Genomic DNA, 14183 nt, shown 5'->3' on the forward strand with positions numbered 1-14183 from the left:
CTTCTGTCCAAATAACCTTGAGCATATGAATTTTGCTTATAATATATATATATGCACCAAAGCACCATATATGCATTTAGGTATGGATAGCCAGATGTATATAATTTCCCAGAACCATTACCAGTTAAATTGCTTTTTAAAAAAAGACATATAAGCTTTCCTAAATGTTATTTATCTAAATAAGTTAAAATTTGATTTAATGGAATTTGGAGTTGGAGAGCAAGATGGGCGAAAAACGTGGTAAGGAAGGTCACTTGTCAGCAAAGATGAACGCAAACTAAGGTCAGTTAGAGAAGGAGAATCACACAAATATCTCGAAGAAGACTTAATTAGATGTAAAATACAATTAGGACTCAGGAAAATCTTCAATATTGAAAAGCAAGTATGAGTCATCTTACTATGCTGGTGGGCAGAAGAGATTGTGGGGCAAAAATATGGCCACTAACTCAATGCTATGACAATAGTCACTGCTGGATTAACCTATAGACATAAATAAACATCAGGAATGAATTCCACTTTAATGAATTCACACAGAATTTTATAATCAAGAAATCATCTAGAAAACAATAGTTGTTATGCTATCAGCATATATATATATATAGTTGTTGTTGTTAATTCAAAATATAAAATTGTACTTTTGTTTATATACTTAACAGCTAGAGGCTCTTAGAGTCTTATTCTGATCCTGGCAACAATTCAGGTGAATAAGGAATGAAAATGAAGATACATGTCAGGGTAGGTTCCCTGACTCCAGTATGTCTGGATGAAACATGGTTTCTGATAGAGGAGGGCACGCTTTAAAGATCTGGCAAGTTCTAGAATGGTTGCTTCTGAAGGCTGTGTGAACTCTCCAGCAACAGTGCAGTTACAGTCTTCATGAAACTTTCCTGACAGCCTGCCACCGTCTGCACGTGCAGCCCTCAGTTCCTGGAGCAGCAGCCAGTTTAAGGGAAACTTGTGCTACATACACTAAGAGGCATTTTAATTGCAATTGGTTTTGTACCATTTACACTGTTGAAGGTGTTTGGTTCCTTATGTACTAGCTTAGAAGCTGAATATGAAAAATGTATGCCAGACTGCTGTCAACCTGTGAATGATGGCAGCATCATATGATCAAAATAGGCATGATGACAGAGTCATTTGATCTATGCAAGATCTCAAGTCTGTAATGACACCCAGATGAACTGTCCTCAATTGAAAGGAGCCAATAAATTACATTTTAAAATCTAGAGAAACACACCTGCGTTTCCTATCATTGTAATAAGGACTCCAAGTTTTAAGTTTGCAATACAGTGAAAGAAACAGGAAATCCATCTCTATCTTAAACTTCGGACCACTGGGGACTTGAACATAGATCAAAGAAGCCCCTCAAGTCTCCCGATTTTTCCGTTTTTGGTGCTTCCATACACTCCTAACAGTAACAAGCTTAGTTCCATGAGACACCTTCTGGGCCAAAAGATAAGACTCTCTCCCCCAAATCACATTTTCTCAAATATTTTTCAAAGCTGAGCTATAAGCTTTTTAATAGAATTATGCAAAATAGCCCTAACTCAAAATGTTTTCAGAACTAAATACCACTTTGAAGAGTTGCTGTGTTTGCAATGTCCACATTAGGAAAGGAAGGCTAGGAACTGCAGGCAATGATGACACCCCAAACTCGGGTTATATTTGTCCCCAAGGTTATTTTGTGCAAATGTAAAGCAACCTCTGTTTCTGAAAGGTCAAACTCGCTGAGATGAAAATGCTGACAGGTCATTAGGGGATTATCCTCCTGGCAGAGTAGGAGCACAGCTTGAATGCACCTCATTCTTGATCTGAACCTGATAATGGGATAAAAACATCTAGGGTACAAGCCAGGGCAGTAAACAGTGAGACAAAGAAACTTACATCAGTCTTAAATCTGAGATGCAAAAGTATATTTCGTACCATGGCTCGGTATGAAAAAAATTTCTATTTCCTCTTAAAATAATGGCAATCATTTTCTTTTAAATGATACTCAGGGAAAGATGCCTGTAAACATTTTCTTTCAGTATGACACATGCTTAGGGTTTCAGCCTGGGTAAGACTCCTTGTTTAACAGCAGATAAGTATATTCACATATGGAGGCTATACAGTAGAGGGACACACCAACTGTTTGATTCTGCAATTCTTGAGCCTTCTACATGTGTGTGAAACAAAACCCCAGGTCTGAAGTAGCTACAGGCCCAGGGCACGGTCTTATTAAAGTCACTCCTTAGAGTAAGTGGCTGATGAAAGCAGTGATTTTTTTGGACTCAGATAATGTAGCAACAAGGAGATGGTGTTAAGTGTACAGCGGAAATCTTCTCTGTTCTATACCGAAAACTTGCAGATCTGGGCCATGAGGCATGGCTCCAAAGTAGCTCAGGCCCAGCTGCCCTCTGAGATGTCCTTTCCTTCAGCTGTTCCTTCTACAAGGTGCAGAGCCTCTTCTCCTAAAAGCAGCGCTTGACGATGGAGTGTTTGGCAAAGCAGCCTCAGGACAAAGAAAGGACAAGGAGAAGAGCAGCACACGAAACTTTTGCTAAGTGATGATTTATACCCCAGTTCCACTTTCCGAGGGTCACAAGCTGAGGATGACATCGATTGCCAGCCTGCCAGCCTGCCTGTCTAATAATGAGACCTCAGCTGAAAAGCCAATCAACTTTCAAAAATTCATTTTTTATCATTAAAAACACATACAATGATGACGAAAACCCCAAACTCCAGCCCTTTCTCTCTGCTAGCATCATGCCTGCCTGCCCAGGCACTGTCCCTAGGACATGCCCTTCGAAGCAGCTCTGTGCCTTCAGCTGGGAGGTTAGTTGCTTGCCCAGAGGTTGTTTGCTGTCATCCGCCTATGCGATGTGCACACTCAGCTCCACTCTCCGCCAAGGAGTTAGACTCTGGAACACCGACAGTCTCAGATATGTAATCTGGATTTCCAAATCAAATTCCTGTACTTCTGGTATATCCAAGTGTCTCAGCCATGGTAGGTTTACCGTCACTCTCTCAGCTGCTGTGCAACTTCTCTTGCAGTTCACTTGATATTTACCTGGCTTTAAAACTGACAGCTCTGGTCAGCAGAAGTGGAGAGTTTCATCGTCGATTTATTTTTCCCACTCATGTTCAATGATGACTAGAAGCCACTTCTACACTACTGCTCTACAATTTGTCCTGTGTTTGCTTCTGGGATTTCTTCTAATAGCACTATTCAGAGGAATAACATGAATATTATGAAAATGGAATCAGTTTTCATAGTTTAGCATGAAGTGATGGTGTTCTTTTGTTACAAATTGCTGAAGGCTGCAATTTGTAGGTAATTAGGTAATCCGTGTGAGGTTTAACTTTCACATGTGTTTTCCCCTCAGAGAAAAAATGTTTTTATAAACAGAAATTCAACTATGGAAAATTAAATCAAACCCAAAACACACGTACTAAACTAATTTTGATCAGGATAGCACCATCCTCTCTGCTGCGACATATTTCTGAAAAATACATGGCTCCCCACTTTGGTCTAAAATAATGACAAGTTATGCAAAGAAAATAGATAGTTGTTGATGGATTATTTGGGTTTTGTTTTATCAACCTCTCCCAAACTAACAGGGACAGATAAAACTGCATGTTCTTTTTCAAGAAATTTCTGCGACAGGGCTTTCAGGTGGGGTCATATTACAACTCTAAATATGAGTAACATAGCAGAGGGGAAAGGTGTTGTTTTGGCTGGTACACGTGGGTATTAGTTGCAGTCTTGAAGCTAACGGAACATCCATAGACTCTGGGTGGAATCCAGAGAAGGCTCTGATGCTCTATCCGGTTCAAACTGGTTTGGGAGCCTGAGTTAGAAGTGCTAAAAGGGAACAGAAAACAAATCTCCTGATTGGCTGCTTTTTTGAGCATCATTACATAGGACTGCAGTTGTGGAAGAAGGTCAGGAATGACAAGGAGACAGGATTGTGCCTCAGGGAAACACAGAGATCAATTGTGACTATGTATGTTGACTGTATCGTAAAGGTGATCATACATATGTGTGATTAAGTGGATTTTTTTCTAATTTTGCGGTTTTCAGAATTTTAAAATTCAGCATAGTAGATTCAAAGTAAACCGTTTTGCATTGTTCTTATCATCTTCTTAATGTGCCATTTGATATGTGAGCAATATTAAATATTAGCTTTTTCTTTATTTTTTGCCTTTCCTGCTAGACTATAAATGCTAAGGAACCTTTGCTTTATTTATTCCTCTAGCCCTAAACCTCGACCAGTGCCAGGAACATAGTTGTTGCTCTGTAAATGAGTGTTGAATAAATACCGATTAATCTCTTTGACTTCTATGTTCCATGAAGCTAATTGATGACATACCTATAGCTTCTGAAATAGCATTACATTATTCCATAGTCATTGAATGCCAAAGGCAAAACCTCTACAGATTTTTCAAAAAACCTCTTTTATTTTTTTCTACATAAAATGCAGATTACTAACATCTTAAGAAATTTAATATTGCTTGAAATGAGTTGAGGCCTCCTAACTTGGAGAATTACTGGTTGGTTATCAATTTTACTGCTTATGAGATTGTTTCTTGAGTGGAGGCCAGAACTAACAATGGAATAGAATACTCTTTCCAAAGTTCTCTTATGAATGCACCATCCAATTAGAGAAAGCTGAGAAAACATTAGTTCAAAGTGCTTTCAAGAAAGCGAAGTCACATTTTGCACACCAATGGAGTGCTGCTTTTATTTCATATAAGGACACATATCTGTTTTTAATATAATGTTGATAGAGATATCTTGTTACTGCTGGAAACAAATGAAGACCAAATGTTCTCTTACCACTTGCAAACTTCAGCCAGTAAGTTCTGGGTTCTTGCAGTGGGCCTAAGCCTCTGCTGGCATGCTTTCCTAAGAAGGCAGGTTTCTGCCCTCCCCATCCTCCCCCCCAACTTCTGATTCAATGGGTAAAAGTGCCGTGCAGAAGTCAGATATGTTTGTAATCATGCCATGAGATTTGCATGCAAGTTGTCTGCAGACTTCACCTTGAGAGAAATAAATAGAGAAAACCCTGATTTGTAGAAGATCTTGTAAGACCCAGGTTTCCTCTGAGTTCAGCTCTCACTCGATTGTAATTTAGGTATCTGGCTGCCAGACAAATGACTGTATATAATGATTATTAGAGAAGTAAAATGGCCAAGAGACTATTAGAGCATGCTAATACAGTTCTAACAATGTTTATCTTTTCCATTCTTCAATAGACTGAGGCTTCTGTTTAGGTCAATGTTACAAATGTTGACAGAAGTCAAGTGCAAGAAAAAATATCAATAAAAATATTTATTCTTCATTTGGCAAACCACAAAATATTTTCTCTCATTTCATGTAATTTGATCCCCAGAGTAACTCTGTGAGGGAGTCAAGGCAGGTGTATGTTAATCTAATTTTGCCTATGAGGAAACTGAGGTCCAAAGAGATTCTCACTTATCCAAAGCCAGATAAGTTGATATAAACAGCAGAGTGGGCATCCCTCATGCCTATTTTAGTGTTTGTTCAACTACCCTTCATGGTCCCCTATATATATATCAAAATACATTTCCTAATTGCCTTTCTTTTTTAACTCTTTCATCTCTAAAGACACTGCATGGGGACCTCTTAGCACAGTGCCCACCTCATGATAAATAGGAAGAAGAAAAGGAGGATTGGGTGTTATTATTGTATATAAGATGAATTGAGACAATGTGTGTGAAAAGTGCTTTGTAAGTTATACGACATTATACACACACATATTATATGCATATATACATGTATTATGATCATTAATATTGCTTATCTTTCCCTAGGCAGTAAGGCTTCAGAAGGGAAACTCCTGAAACTTACTCTGAGTGTTAGTTTAAAAAGAAAATAGCTCGCAACAACAAATTTAGTAATAAATCATAGGAGGAAGGAATATATTCAGAAAGAAATACTACTTTAAAGTAAAAAACTAATTCGAGTATGCTGAACTTTGAGTAACTGCTCAAATGTGATTGAAGTTGAATTGTAGGAGGAGATATATGACTTGTATCCAAAACATTTCTCAAATGGCACATAAATAAGGGTACATACACTTAGAATTTCTCATTTTATTTTCTCAGAAAATTTCTTGTAGTTGAATTTGAGTCTGCCTGTGAGGTTAAGCACCTCAGAGGAATCATGCAGGTCAGCGCCTGAGCTGTGAAGTATCCTGACGTGACCAGGTCTGAAAGTATCTTTTACGTCCTGAAAGCAAGGAGGTATTTTTCAGCAGGCTCCTTAGCCTACTTCTCACTGCCTGATAAGGGAATGTAATGTAGACTGCCTCACCATCTTGTTATTTTTGTCTCTTAATCTTTCCTGGTCTCTGCACTTCATCATTTTGCCCATAATTCTGCATTGCTAGTTGTAATCAAATTTCACCTTGGAAATGTCAGAAGAGCAGGAAGAGTGCAGTTATTTCAACAGCTGTTGCTCTGGGCTCTTCTGCTGTGTCATGGTGAGAGGTGTGGTGAGACGTTAAGTTGAATTATCAGAGTCCTTCCCATCAAACAAATACTGCCTAATACTGGCATACATAAATTGTGTGACTCATTGATCTAGCCAATTCTTCAGAATAGGAATGAAATAAACATCAACTTATCACAAGGTCATGTCTATGTGTACATCAGGATAACTTTGCATAAAGGTCTGAGGGACTTGAATGATGTATTTCTCATCTGCTTGAGTCTGAAAAAGAGAAAACAAACAAAAGAAAACTTATTGCTGACAGATTCATAGATGCCAATGCATCCTGCAACAAATTCAGATTCACATTATTATTTGGACCCTTCACACATTTATGGTCTGGATTGGCTCTAACTTACACCAGAATCTGGATCAGATAATACCAACGTGTTCACTCAAATTATTGGGGGAATCAACAGACAGTGCTTCATTGATCCTGACTAAAATGGCTGCTCAAGAAATTAATAAACCTCAGCACCCCCTACAAGCTTATAAATCTCCATTATCCAACACCTACCTGATATCACAAACTTTATGCATGCATTCAAACAGTATTTGAGAAACAAAATTCAACATGCTACTCTAGGATTTCCCACTCTTATGTTTTTAAGGGAAATTTAAAAATTGCTTTGAAATTTGTGCTTTCCCATCTTCTTGAGCCTTGTGAGAATTTTGAAAGCAAAATATATTTTTCTGTGACATTTCTCCCCAAATAAAGACATGAAAAAATACCTTTAAGATGTTCAGAGGACAGAAGATACTTGGTCATATCCAGGCCCACTAATCTGGGTCTTTTGAATCAGAAAGAAATAAAAAAATGTTTCAAATTCTTTACAGATACATAGAACTTCAAGATGAAGCAGATTTCCCAGTCTTTCCTCTCCCTTCCACTCCTTTCTTCCCATATCTGAATACTCTTTAAAGTAATAAGCATCTGCCCACAATAAGAGTTCTCTATCCCAGACCTGGAGCTGCACGAACCTTATCTCATTGGGAATTTTCAATCCCTAGAGGTATTGTTTATCCACCTTGCAGATGATGAAATGAGGGTCAGAAAAGGTAAGTAATTTGCCTAAAGCAAAGAGAGCTAGGCAAACAAATTTGAAGTCAGGTCTGTCTTACTCTAAGACTGTGTACTGTTTCTGTGTCTGCACATCTCTGCAAGTGATTTGTTGTCCAAAGACACCGAACTTCTCTTTGATCCAGAGTCTCTACTTACTAGTTATTACCATGAGCAAGTCTTTCCTAAAAGGTCATTTTCTTTGACTGAACAATGGGAATGACAATTCTTGTTTCTTACAGTTCATAGGATTGTTGAAGAAGTGAAATGAGATAACTTAGACATAGTGCTTTTATAAGCTCTAAACACATGCAAATGACAGATGTGCATTAGTTAGGATTAGGTTTGGCTACAACACAGAAAAGTCCGAAATGACTGTGGTTTACGTAAGAAAAAAATATATATTTCTCATATGGAGGATGACCTGAGGTAGGCAGTCCAGGCAAAGCACGGACGATTCCCCACGTCCACCATCCAGAGTCCTTCGGTCACGTTGCTTTCTTCCTTATGGCACATCGTGCTACCAGATGGCCCCATTCACACTGACTATGCTCAGCAGATAAGAAAAAGGCCAAAAGAAAGACGCATCTCCTCCCTCAAATGTTTCTTCCTAGAAGCTGCACACAACTTTTCTATATTCCCCATTTTCCCATAATCTTAGACTACCCATTGAAGCATATAGAGACATACAAACTATGCTTAGAAAATGGGATTAATAAGGCTTTAAATGTAGCGTGTCTTTTTCCCTCTGAGAGCATAAACTATGCTTTTAGAGTATTTCTAAGAGAAGATACTCATCAGATATTATCCTCATTTCACAGGTTGCATATGTGAGACACAGAGTAACTTATAGGGTTTAGTGAAAGGCACACAGTTGGTATATAAATAAAATAAAAAATAAAATATAAAATAAGACATTTGATAGTTGTAACTTCTACACAATTTTCTGCACGAAACACAAACATTAGATGAAAATATAGAATTCACCCAACCAGCCAAATGTTGGCGGGAGAATAATCCAAATATCCTGAAGTATGACTTGAATTTGGCTTTGAGAAAACATAACTAAAACCAGGGTTCTTTTCATCAAACCAGAATGCTACAGCCAAAAATCCAATAGTTAAAAAATTGGAAGTAGGGACAAATAAAAATTATAGCTGCATACTCCCTCACCTCTGTTGTTCATTTTCATTTTCTGTATAACAATTTTAAAAACGTAACTTCTAATGATTGACTCTGGGACAAGCCCCTGCACAGGCCCATACATGACTGAAAACTTCACCAATGATTTTCACTGTAGAGTACATCCTCACAATTTTGAGATATATGTAACAAGAACCTCAAGGTCACATAACTTATTCATGTCTATAACAAATCATTTTTAAAATAAAGTATACACATTATAGTGTAGAGTAAACCATTGTGCGTGGATTTTAGGCTAAAACACAAACTCCAAGATTTTGGCAGATGCCTAGGTTTCATCTCCAGGACAGCCAGGGGTCACTTCACTTTCCTTTTATTGCGATGTTTTCAAGACTGACTTGAATACTGTCTGCAGAGCTTCCTCCAATACCTCATTCAGGCCTCCACCTACATATCACCTCCTCAACAGTGACTTCTTCAACTGCCCCATCTAAAAGCCACACACAACCATCCATACCACTCTCTCTCCTTCACCTGTTTTAATGTTCTTGGCACTTATTACCACCTAACACTTGCTGTGTATGTGTTTCTTTCTTTATTGTCTGTCCCCAAATAAAATGTTACCTGCACAAGTGTAGGACTTTTACTTATAGATGGCTTTATTCCAACTTATTAGAACAGGGCCTGACATATTTGTGGAATAAATAAAAGAATGGGTGTTATGAATTTTAGACATTATGATAGACCAGAGAAAATAATTGTTTTGGGAAGATAATCCCATAATATGCCCCTTAAATCATACCATAGACATCTCTGACTAAGTTGATGAAAGCCTTCAGAGAGACCTTAGTAAATCTTATAAGACATTTCATTTCCATAAAGTAATGTAGACAAAAATCAATCATTTTCTTCAAGACTTCTGACTGATTTCCATTAAGGTGACTGCTTCTACAATAGTTCTTTGAGAGACTGGTAATAACCTCTTTATAAACTCTCAGAGCAGAGAATGCCACGTGCACTCATACTTATTCATTCATTTATTTAATTACTCAATAAATATTTTTTGAGTTTTTACTATGAGCTAGGAAACATTCTAGACTCTGAGGATATAGCAGGAACCAAAGTCTCTGGCCTCATGGAGCTTGTATTCTAATGGGTAGAGCGACACACAAGACACAAATAAGTATATTTTGGATGGTAAGAAATGTGGAAAAAAAACAAAGGGTAAGAGAAGTAACAAGCTGAGTGTGATGGGGTGGAGAGGGCAGTTAAACTTAGAGAGATTAGGAAAGTCATCTAATGAAATAAGGGATTAAATAATTTGGAAATTTGGGAGTGTGTGTATCTTAGAGGCAGGGGAGCTCCAGGCAGGAGAAGGCCCTGAGGTAACAGTGAGCTGGGTGTGTTCTGAGACCAACAAGAGGGCAGTATGATGGGAGCTGCTGTCACAGGCTGTTGGATCATTTGAGACATTGTCGACCTGGGGCCTGTGCGTGTGGAGGGCAGTAAATGAAGAAGGCAATGGCTACTTGATAAAGTCAGGGTAACAAGGGAGTGGCCTCTTATAGGTAATGGTAGGATTTGACTTTATGCAGTGACATGGGAGACATCCACTTAGGATTCTGAGGAATGACATATTCAGACTTACTTTTTGAAAGATCACGCTAGTAACTGTGGTGGCACTAAGCCATGGGGGCTCAGAGCATATGTAGAAAGGCCAATTACGCCGCTGTTGAGAAAGAGAGTGACGTCAAAGATAACGCCAGGATTTGGAGCCTGAGCAATTGGTAGGACCAAATAGTTACACAATGAAATGAGGAAGTGGAAGGAGTTTGGATTTTGGGAAAATTGGGATTTTAGATACTCAGTTATAAATAACAGAACTCCTTTGGCCTGTTTAAGCAGCAAAGGAACTGGACAGCACTCAGAGCTGCTGCCGGAGAGCCGAAGTGCCAGGCTTGGAAGCGTGCAGCTCGGGGCAGAGCCTAAACACCACCACGCGTGGCTCCAAAGAAGACTCCATGGCCACGGCCACTGGGCAGAGACAACCCAAGTCCAGAAGAAGCTCCGCTCTTGCTGCCAGGAGCTCCAGCTGTCACTGTCACCCTCACCAGAAAAAATATAAATAAATTAAATATTCCGTACACTCCTGCTTCTCAATTCCCTCTTCAACAAAGGGGCACCTGAGGGGCAGAGCCCCGTCACAGGCTGTAGAGGAGCCTGGCTTTCAGGGCTCTGGTTTCTAGCTTGAGGATTTGAGAACACAAACCCCCTAAAAGTCCAGGGAGGGCTTGCCTTCCAGCAAATATGGTGAACATCCTGAGATATTCTTGCAGTCTTTACTTTGCTCCTTACTAAATGCTCAGTGAGCATTATCTTAAAAGAGATCGTTTGTTTCTCCACCACCAGCTGTAGAACATATTCCACAAGAAATGTGTGCCCAGCCCTATCCCAGACCAGGCAAAGACCTAAAGCAAGATGATGAAAACTATATCATTGTTTGAGAAATAGTTCTGTGAAAAAAATGACAAGATATTTGAAACTTGGGTATAAAAAATTTCAAAAGAAGAATTAATAGTCTTGAGACATAGAAGGTAATATACACCATGTAAATGAATAATTGAAACTTCTTATATCAATATTAAAAATTGGAAATTTGGGAAGCCATCGTCTAGTGTTCCTCAAGAATAATCATTATTACCAGATAATTATTAACTATTTATTGTTGACATTTATTGAGAGGTTACCGATGCTAAATGCTACTGTGCAAAATGTTTACTTTTAACATCTCATTTGATTCTTACAATAGCCCCGTTAGGCATGACTAGGCTTAGAGAGCTTAAGTAACTTGTCTTACTAGTAAATGATGGGATTCCAACATGCTAAACTCTTAGCTACAAAGCTATATGCATTAATTTAATCTCTAAGAAGACTTGATGTCAAGTGAGGATCCGGGAGATACACATCTTAAAAATCTGCCTCAAATAATCTCATTAAATGTGCATTTTAACTCTGTTATTCAAGTATTATTAAAATGGTCTACTGTGTCATCATTGCTAGGAATTTATCTTTATTTATAAAAGTACACATCTTATATTCAAAGGCTCTTATTCCAGTTTTCTTTGTAAGAGGGGAAAAAAAAGCCCTAGAAATCAAATGTCAGTAGCTAGAAACCTTATCAATAAATTGTGATGTTACCTATACAATAGAATGAATTCTTTAAAATCATAGGAAGATCTTAAGATATACTTTTAAGTTAAAAATATCTTTATGGTAAATAGTGGATATAGTTTGATTCCATCTGTAAACCTATACACACAGATTTATATGCTTATAGGCACATAAAACATTTCTAGAGGGATGTATAAACTATCAGGAGAAGGAAAGAGATTTCTAAAAGGTGAGAAAGACTTTTACCTTTCAGTTTATATCTTTCTCTATGATTTCAATTTCTGCTTTGTATACAGGTAACTTTTTTCAGTAAATTCTGTGTGTTTGAAATATTGTTGAGCCTTTTGAAGAAGCTATTTTAGGCCTTCATACACTTCATTTTAAACTTTTGAAGCTGTAGAGAACTTTATATTGATCTGAACTTCATACCAAATGTGGTTTTTTTGTTTCTATTCTTCAATATTTAGTTTTAAAGCAAATTGCTTAGTGTTAATATGCAGACGTTTACTATAAATGATCATAGTTTCCCTCTGAAAAAAAGGACAGCTAAAAATGGCTAAAATGGTAAATGTTACGGTATGCATATTTTACCACAATTTTAAAAAATACAGAACTTCATAACATGAAGAACTGAATGAAAATGTAATAATCATAGCTTGGGCTTTTTTGATGCCTGCTCAGTGCGATGCTCTGTGAAAAGCGTGATATATGTTTATCAACCTGAGTCTTCAGATTTCTATAACCTTGGTGCTATTCCTGCTGATTTCCCAGGGAACTCTGAAAGAAAAGATTTGCCAAGGGCGTGCAGCTGGCAAGAGCTGAACTCAGGAGGAGCCCAAGGATTCTGAGCCCAGACACAGGAGTCTGCGTGTCAATACATTGCTTTCACTGCCTTCTGGAAATATAACTGTGACATTCCCACAGAAGTTTGACTCACTCCTACTTACACATATGTGGTGAGATGGGTAGCTTAAAAACATAAAAATTATTTCACATTAGGATCTGGGAATTTTAGGGCTGTATTTTCTGATTTATATAATATTAATTTGACGACAGTACTTGGTATTCATGGTAGGTGGTATTATCCATGTACCATAAGCAACTGGAGTACACTGGCTAATTAAATGTTCTGGCTGTGTAAGTGATGAATATAAAACTTGTTTTGTTTTCCTCTTTATTACTGAAAATATTTCTGAAATATGTTAGTAAGTCTTCTTTTGTAATGGGGTCTTCTTTTGATGAAAGAATAGTAGTGGGGTCTTCTTTTGATGAAAGAATTTCATGTGCAACCACTATAAAATCAATGGTCATTGTTTAAAAATACGTTAAGCTGAATTTATATTGAAGCTGTGATATGTCCTGAAAAATGTCCCTTTTTATATTAAATCATTAGTATGGATTTGTTTTAGGAAATTTCCTCGTGTTTTTTAATAATAGAATTTTCAAAGTTATTCCGGGTAAGTGGACTTCAGTTAATAAGGTCTGGCTACACGATAATGTTCTGAATAGTTCCACAAATGCATAATTCTTGATTTGTTGGGTCTGGACAAAGCTCTAGAGTAAAGAACATTAAATGCAGGACAAACACTGAAAATGTTGTTTGTAAAAAGAGGAGGCAGTGCTTTTATGAAATACACATTCCTGCCATCTCTTCCACATCTCACCCAAATATGCCTTGAAGAAGAGAAGTAGGTCTGATTCTGGTCTCCTTGCCCCTCACTCACCCCCTTTAATTCTCCCTTTAGGTCCACTCATGTGAGAGAGAGGGAGAGAGAGAGAGAGAGAGAGAGAGAGAGAGAGAGAGAGAGAGAGAGGGAGGGAGGGAGGGAGGGAGGGAGGGAGGGAGGGAGGGAGGGAGGGAGGGAGGGAGGGAGGGAGGGAGGGAGGAGAGAGAGAGAGAGAGAGAAGATCCCTAAGTGTCTGTCAAATCAACTTTCTTACCTAGTAGAGACACGCCTTTGGCAGCACTCCTGACAGGCAACAGCCCAGTCTGAATGTTAATTCTTTTAGTTGTAGGGACATCTCTGTCATGGGATATTCCTTCTTTTCTCAGACAATCCTGATTTCTATAATCCCTCTGCCCTCCAAACAGCCAACAATTGATGCTAGTTTTGGCACCTGAAGCAACTCAGCTTATGAGCACTCACTCTTCCACAAACAGACTTCCCAAAGCTTTGCGGAAGAGCTTTCCTTATCCAGTTAGGGAGCTATTAAAAATGATAAAGCCAGAGGCTGTTCAAGATTCTTTATAACCTCTGGATAAAATAGCTATTGGAATGTATTGCCTTGTCTTACGTGATAGAGCCTCTC

At 38.2% G+C, this 14183-nt stretch overlaps 2 long non-coding RNA genes across 2 annotated transcripts in view; one reads left to right on the forward strand and one right to left on the reverse strand.

Moving 5' to 3' along the window:
* LOC141571714 (uncharacterized) overlaps window positions 1-13606 on the forward strand; it is a 229241-nt gene extending 215635 nt beyond the window's left edge. The window contains exon 5 of the long non-coding RNA XR_012496749.1: window positions 12645-13606. This is a non-coding gene — a long non-coding RNA (uncharacterized LOC141571714). The remainder of the gene's footprint in view (window positions 1-12644) is intronic.
* The window catches only part of LOC148758755 (uncharacterized), a 28866-nt gene continuing 18093 nt past the window's right edge, over window positions 3411-14183 (reverse strand). The window contains exon 3 of the long non-coding RNA XR_016020176.1: window positions 3411-6721. This is a non-coding gene — a long non-coding RNA (uncharacterized LOC148758755). The remainder of the gene's footprint in view (window positions 6722-14183) is intronic.

Source organism: Rhinolophus sinicus, chromosome 2 (genome assembly GCF_057876585.1).
Source record: "Rhinolophus sinicus isolate RSI-liver-muscle chromosome 2, RSI-T2T, whole genome shotgun sequence".
NCBI lineage: Eukaryota > Metazoa > Chordata > Mammalia > Chiroptera > Rhinolophidae > Rhinolophus > Rhinolophus sinicus.